The sequence below is a fragment of the Muscardinus avellanarius genome (genome assembly GCF_963383645.1).
Source record: "Muscardinus avellanarius genome assembly, chromosome: 18".
NCBI classification, from domain to species: Eukaryota; Metazoa; Chordata; class Mammalia; order Rodentia; family Gliridae; genus Muscardinus; species Muscardinus avellanarius.
The window spans coordinates 52,422,958-52,430,173 of NC_137804.1; positions in this window are offsets into that span (position 1 = coordinate 52,422,958).

A 7,216-nucleotide genomic window follows, 5' to 3' on the forward strand; every position below is an offset into this window, starting at 1 on the left:
GAGGATCGCACGAGTTCTAAGCCAGCCTCAGCTACTTAGTGAGGCTCTCATCAACTTAGTGATACTCTGTTTCCAAATAAAATATAAAATAGGTCTGGAATATAAAATAGCCCAGAGGTAGAAGGCCCCTGGGTTAAAAAAAATATATATATATATATATATGTATATACACACACACATATATATATATACATATATATGTATATGTATACACACACACACACACACACACACACACACACACACACACACACACACGTCTGGGAGTGTAGCCCAGAGGTAGAAGGCCCCTGGGTTCCATTCCCAGTACTTGGGAAGACAGTACTTGGTACTTGGGAGACAGATTCGCGGCCAGCCTCAGCCACTTAGTGAGCCCGTCCACAACTTAGTGAGACCCCGTTTCAAAATAAAGAATAAAAAAATAGGACTGGGAATGTAGCTCAGAGGTAAATGCCCCTGGGTTCCATCCCCAGGACCACCAACAACAACAGCAAAAAAAAAAAAAAAAAAAAAAGGCGAGGGGTGTGTGTGTGTGTGTGTGTGTGTGTGTGTGTTGCTGGGGCTGGATCTCAGGACCTCCTGCATGCTAGGCAGCGCTAACCACTGGGCGGCATCCCCAGCTCTGGGCACCAGATTGGGCTCATGTGTACCTACCCCTGCCCTAACACAGTATTTTTGCCCAAGAGCGGTTCGGCCCGGCTGTCCGCCAGTTAGTAACAAAACTAGAACTTCTGCTTGGGCCTGCCAACGCCCTACCTTTGTGCCTTCCCGTTGACCTCTCTGCCGGCTTCTTTGGGCTCAATTAGAAGTTCATTTCCTCCAGTAATTGAGCTGGGACTCTTCCCAGATGCCCCCCAGGCAGGTGCCAACAAGCAAGAACAACGTAAACACAGTTACAGCAGCCCAGTCTGCGGTTAACAGCTGGGTCCCGGTCGGGAATGGGAACGGGATGGGCAGGCAGCTTTGTGAATCGCGCCTGCGTGGGGGCAGCCTGTGCTCAGCTCTTCCCTCCGGTATTGGAAAATGGCTTTGGTATTCATTTCCAAACTGTAAAAAGCAGTCAGGGCCTGGGTGCTGCGCAGGCACTCAGGGAGGGAGGGGCGCAGCTGTTACATTGCAGGGTCTCTCTCTCTCTCTCCTCTCTCCTCTCTCTCTCTCTCTCTCTCCCCCCCCCACCTCGTTCTAATGAGTAACCTAGAGTAGAAGCTTTATAGACAATTGAAGCTTTTAGCCCTAAACATATAGAGGCGTCCAGTGACTCTGTTCACCTCCTCTCCTCTGTGATCTGGCCTGGGTGAAGGAAAGGTAAATTCCAGGTGCTGCTTCGAACCACCACACCCAACACTCTTTATTTCTTTTATTTCTTTTCTTTTCTTTTTCTGTTTGGCCCTGCTGGGATGGACCCCAGGGCCTTGCACGTGTTGTGCAAGTCCTCTACCACTGAGCCACACCCCCAGCGCTTTTTGACCAGCATTATTTATTTTTATTTATTTATTTTGGTGGTACTGGGGATGGAACCCAGGGGCCATCTACCTCCTGACTACACTCCCAGACCTATTTTATATTTTATTTGGAAACAGGGTCTCTTAAGCCAGAGAGGCTGGCTTCGAACCTGCGCCATCCTCCTGTCTCTGCCTCCCAAGCGCGGGGATTACAAGCGTGCGCCACCACGCTGGGCGACCAGCATTATTTAAAACAATAAGGTCCGGGCCTCTGTCCCCGACCCTGGGCGGGTGGGCAGGCGCTGGCGGGGCACCCTTCGGCGACCCCCCTTCCACCCGGAAGGACCCTGTAAACAAGGAAAAGAAAAAGAAAAAAGAAAAATATCAGGGGTCAAGGAGGCCGTGGCGGATGCCAGGATACTGGAGATGCAGACAAAACTTATCCAAATGAACTGGAATTATTGGAAAAATTTCCCGCTAAGGAGGACTGCTTCTTCTCTACATTGTTAAGAATCTTGGACATCACCTGTAAGGAGAGAGACTTTAGCGGAGACCAAGGAGAAAGGCGGTGCTGAAAGCGGTCTCCGCATTGGCGGTGGAGACTTGTATTCAGGAGAAGCAGAAATCGGAGCCTTCCAACCTTATTTTTATTTTTTTTTTTTTTGGAGAAATTACACCAAAGGTCGAATGCTGCCGTTGCACATGCTTAGGAACACTGGACAACATTCAGAGTGGAAAAAGAGCTTGGGAACGATTTGAAATGGTGGAGGCAGTGGCAATGGCAATGGCCAGTACTCAGGGGAGGCAGAGATCTGATGCATTACACCTGGAACCTTTGAAGTAATGACCCCAGAGGCAGAATGCTACCACCACGCACCCTCGAAAACATGGGACAAATGGTTGGGCGAAGAGGGTGCTTGGATTAGAGCCTGCCAAGGGGTGAGGCCGGCGACGGACACAATAAAGCTGGGATTGGAGTCTGTCGTGAGGCAAGGCTGGTGTTGGAGCCTCCGAGGCCGGGATCAGAACCTGCCGAGTGGTTAGGCCGGTGCCGGGGCCAAAAAGGCCAGGATTGGAGCCTTCCGTGAGGCAAGGCTGCTACTGAGGCCTCCAAGGCCGGGATCGGAGCCTGCCGAGGGGTTAGGCAGGTGCTGGGGCCAGTGAAGCCGGGATTGGATCATGCCATGAGGCAAGGCTGGTGCTGGGGCCTTCGAGGCCGGGATCAGAGCCTGCCGAGGGGTTAGGCCGGTGCCGGGGCCAACAAGGCCGGCATAGGAGCCTTCCATGAGGCAAGGCCGCTATTGAGGCCTATGAGGCTGGGATCAGAGCCTGCCGAGGGGTTAGGCCGGTGCTGGGGCCAGTGAGGCCAGGATCAGAGCCTGCCGTGAGGCAAGGCCGGTGCTGGGGCCTCTGAGTCTGGGATCGGAGCCTGCTGAAGGGTCAGGCCGGTGCCAGGGCCAGCGTGGCCGGGATTGGAACCTGCCGTGAGGCAAGGCCAGTGCTGGGGTCTCCAAGGCCGGGATCAGAGCATGCAGAGGGGTTAGGCCAGTGCCGGGGCCAGCGGCCAGCATCGGAGCCTTCCGTGAGGCAAGGCTGCTATTGAGGCCTCCGAGGCTGCGATCGGAGTCTGCCGAGGGGTCAGGCCGGTGCTGGGGCCAGCGAGGCCGGGATCGGAGCCTGCCGTGAGGCAAGGCCGCTATTGAGGCCTCTGAGGCCGGGATCGGAGCCTGCCGTAAGGCAAGGCTGGTGCTGGGGCCTCCGAGGCCGGGATCGGAGCCTGCCGAGGGGTCAGGCTGGTGCCAGGGCCAGCGTGGCCGGGATCGAAGCCTGCCGTGAGGCAAGGCCGGTGCTGGGGCCTCCGAGGCCAGGATCAGAGCCAGCTGAGGGGTTAGGCCGGTGCCAGGGCCAGCGGCTGGCATCAGAGCCTTCTGTGAGGCAAGGCCGCTATTGAGGCCTCCGAGGCCAGGATTGGAGCCTGCTGTAAGGTAAGGCCGGTGCCGGGGCCAGCAGCCGGCATCAGAGCCTTCCGTGAGGCAAGGCCGCTATTGAGGCCTCCGAGGCCAGGATCGGAGCCTGCTGAGGGGTTAGGCCGGTGCTGGAGCCTCCAAGGCCGGGATCGGAGCCTGCAGAGGGGTTAGGCTGGTGCCAGGACCAGCGGCCTGCATTGGAGCCTGCCACGAGGCAAGGCCGGTGCCGGGCCCTCCGAGGCCGGGATTGGAGTCTGCCGAGGGATTAGGCCAGTGCCGGGACCAGCGGCCGGTATCGGAGCCTGCCGAGGGGTTAGGCCGGTGCTGGGGCCAGTGAGGCTGGGATCAGAGCCTGCCGCAAGGCAAGGCCGGTGCCGGGTTCTTGGAGGCCGGTATCGGAGCCTGCCGAGGGGTTAGGCCAGTGCCGGGGCCAAAGGCTGGCATCGGAGCCTTCCGTGAAGCAAGGCCGCTACTGAGGCCTCCAAGGCCTGGATCGGAGCCTGCCGAGATGTTAGGCCAATGCTGGGGCCATCGGCTAGCATCGGAGCCTGCCATGAGGAAGGCCAGTGCTGGGGCCTCCGAGGCCGGGATTGGAGCCAGCTGAGGGGTTAGGCCAGTGTCAGGGCCAGCAAGACCAGAATCGGGGCCTCCCATGAGGCAAGGCCGCTGCCTGAGCCAGCGAGGTCTGGATCAGTCCACCGGGTAACCAGGCCACTACTGGGGCCGTCAAGAGTGGGATCGTTATTTGCAACACGGCATGCACAGAGAAATATCGCAGAAAATTAAAACCAGATGCTTCCCCTAATCAGCAATAACTAGGAGGAAAGGGGCAACAGGAAGTGGTCGAGCTATAGAAAGGGCCCTATAGTGAAGCAATTAAGGTGACCAATCAGAGGGTATGGAATAGGGGAGGATGGAGCCTCTTTAAAAAGCAGGAGGTACATAAACAAATGTATCAAAGTTAAGCACCAAACAAGCATGGGATGGAGGGAGGGGGAGGGAATGGGATGGGGACTGGATGAGGGCTAATTGGATGATGTGTGCTTGTATATCCTCTCAAGTCTTGTATTACAATGTGATGTATGATTACAATGCAACAATAAAAATAAATTTAAAAAATAAAAATAAAACAATAAATAAAACAATAAAAAGAGCCTTTCCCTCAATGCAAAAACCGAGGAAGCCACTGAGCATGACTCCGGCAGCTATAATTAGCTGAACTTGAGGTCCTGCCCTGGAGTTCTCACACCTACAGTGCTCTCCAGGCCAGCCTGCCCTGCCAGTCATGGTCCCCTGGCCAGCCGGCAGATGCACACCCCCTTCCCAGAATAGGCCCAGAGGCTATTTCGATACAAACTGTTCTGTGCACACAGGAGATCTTAGAACATTGGCACAGGAAGGCGCGACCAATTGTTGAAACAGTCTTGTTAAATTGCCGAGGCTGGCTTCAAACCTGCGATCATCCTATCTCAGCCTCCCAAGTACTAGAATCACAGGAATGAGCCGTCACACCTGGCTCTCCTCTTTTTCTTATTTTTGTTTATGAATTAATTTACTTATTTTGCAGTACTGGGGATGGAACCCAGGGGTCATTCTACCTCCAGGCTACACCCCCAGCCCTATTTTTTCTTTCTTTCTTTCTTTCTCTTTCTTTTCTTTTCTTTTTTTTTTTTTTCAGTACTGGGGATGGAACCCAGGGGCATTCTACCTCTGAGCTACACCCTCAATCCTATTTTTATTCCTTATTTTGAAATAGGGTCTCACTGAGTTGCAAAGGACCTAAGTAGTAGCTGAGGCTGGCTGCAAACCACAGTCCTCATGTCTCAGCCTCCCAAATGCTGGGATTATAAGCGTGCACCACAACGCCCGGCTTCTCCTCTTTTTATTTTGAGGCTGTCCTCAAACCTGTGATCCTCCTGTCTCAGCCTCCCAATTGCTGAGATTGCAGGCATGCACCACAATGCCCAGCTTGAACCTCTAGTCTTTTTTTTCTTTTCTTTTCTTTTTTTTCCTTTTTTTGGCGGTACTGGTACCTCTGAGCTACACCCCCAGCCCTATTTTGTGTGTGTGTGTGTGTGTGTGTGTGTGTGTGTGTGGTACTGGGGGTGGAACCAAGGGGCTTTTCTACCCTTTGGGCTATACTCCCAGACCTATTTTATACTTTATTTGGCAACAGGGTCTCACCAGGTTGCTGAGAGCCTCACTAAGTAGCTGAGGCTGGCTTTTTTTTTTTTTTTTTTTTGGTGGTGCTGGGGTTCCTGGAAGCCCTTCTACCTCCGGGCTACACTCCCAGACCTATTTTAACATGTTTTATTTGGAAACAGGGTCTCCTAAGCCGCGCGCGCGGCTGGCTTCGAACCTGCGCGATCCTCCTGTCTCTGCCTCCCAAGCGCAGGGATTACAAGCGTGCGCCACCACGCCCGGCCTGAGGCTGGCTTTAAACCTGTGCGATCCTCCTGTCTCAGCCTCCCAAGTGCAGGGATTACAAATGTGAGCCACCAAGCCCAGTACTTATTCTTTATTTTGAAACAGGGCCTAAGTTGCAGAGGACCTAAGTAGCTGAGGCTGACTGCAAACCACAATCCTCCCCAGTCTCAGCCTCCCGAATGCTGGGATTACAAGCGTGCACCACCATGCCTGGCTTAAACCTCTATTCTTTATAAATGACCCAGCCTCAGTGGCTGGGGCCGTAGCTCAGTGGGAGAGTGCTCACCCAGCCTGCCAGAGGCCCTGGGTCCCATCCCCAGTAGTGAAAAAGTGAATGACCAAGTCTCACACATTTTGTTACAGCATCAGACAGTGGACTAAGACGAGGGTCTTGTGTGGACTCTCGGCTGCTGATCCTAACCCACTGCCTCCATTCCCCAACCACAACCCCGTCCCACGTCCCGAGGCTGAAGAACCAGTTGGGCAGCCAGGAGAGCTCACTCACAGCAGATTTATTGGCTGGCCTCTCACGCGGGCTTCCACGGACATGCGAGAGGATGACATCGAGGGAGAAGGCTTCCGGCCTCGGCGCCCCACAACCCTGGGCACCAGTGGAACAAGGCACTTTACCAGCAGATGGGGGAACACCTGGGACCCCCCACTTCGTCTCGTGCTCACCCCATCCACCCCTCCCAGATATCCTAGGCTGAGAGGAGGGGGCTCTCTCTCACCCTCGAGGCCACACCTAGCGAGTTCCTGGGCTGCCCAGCACAGAGTAGGCACCTGCGTGGTCGCTGAACCGCCGAGTGGCCACGAGGGACCCAGCGTGAGGAGGCCGGGGACTTCCAACTGTGGGCTCAGAGCTGGACAGAGTGGGGCTCAGAGGCAGCCTGAAGCCAAAGCTTGCCCTTCCAACCCTTAAACTTGCCCCAGAAGTCTCCCGAGGGGCTCTTCGGGGCCAGGTCACTTGTGAGGTTCTCTGATCCACAAAGACCAACCATCCAAAGTGCAATGTTGTTTTTCTTTTCTTTTTGAGGCACTGAGGGGACTAAACCCAGGGGCATTCAACCAGTAAGCTACATCCCCAGACCTTTTTTTTTTTTTTTTTTTTGGTACTGGGGGTGGAACCCAGGGGCTTATGTACCTCCAGGCCATACTCTCAGACCTGTTTTATTTTATTTTATTTTTCGGTGGTACTGGGGGTGGAACCCAGGAGCTTTTCTACCTCCAGGCTATACTCCCAGACCTATTTTATACTTTGTTTGGAAACAGGGTCTCCCTAAATTGCTAAGAGCCTCACTAAATAGCTGAGGCTGGCTTTGAATCTGTGCAATCCTCCTGTCTCAGCCTCCCAAGCACTGGGATTACAAGCATGCGCCA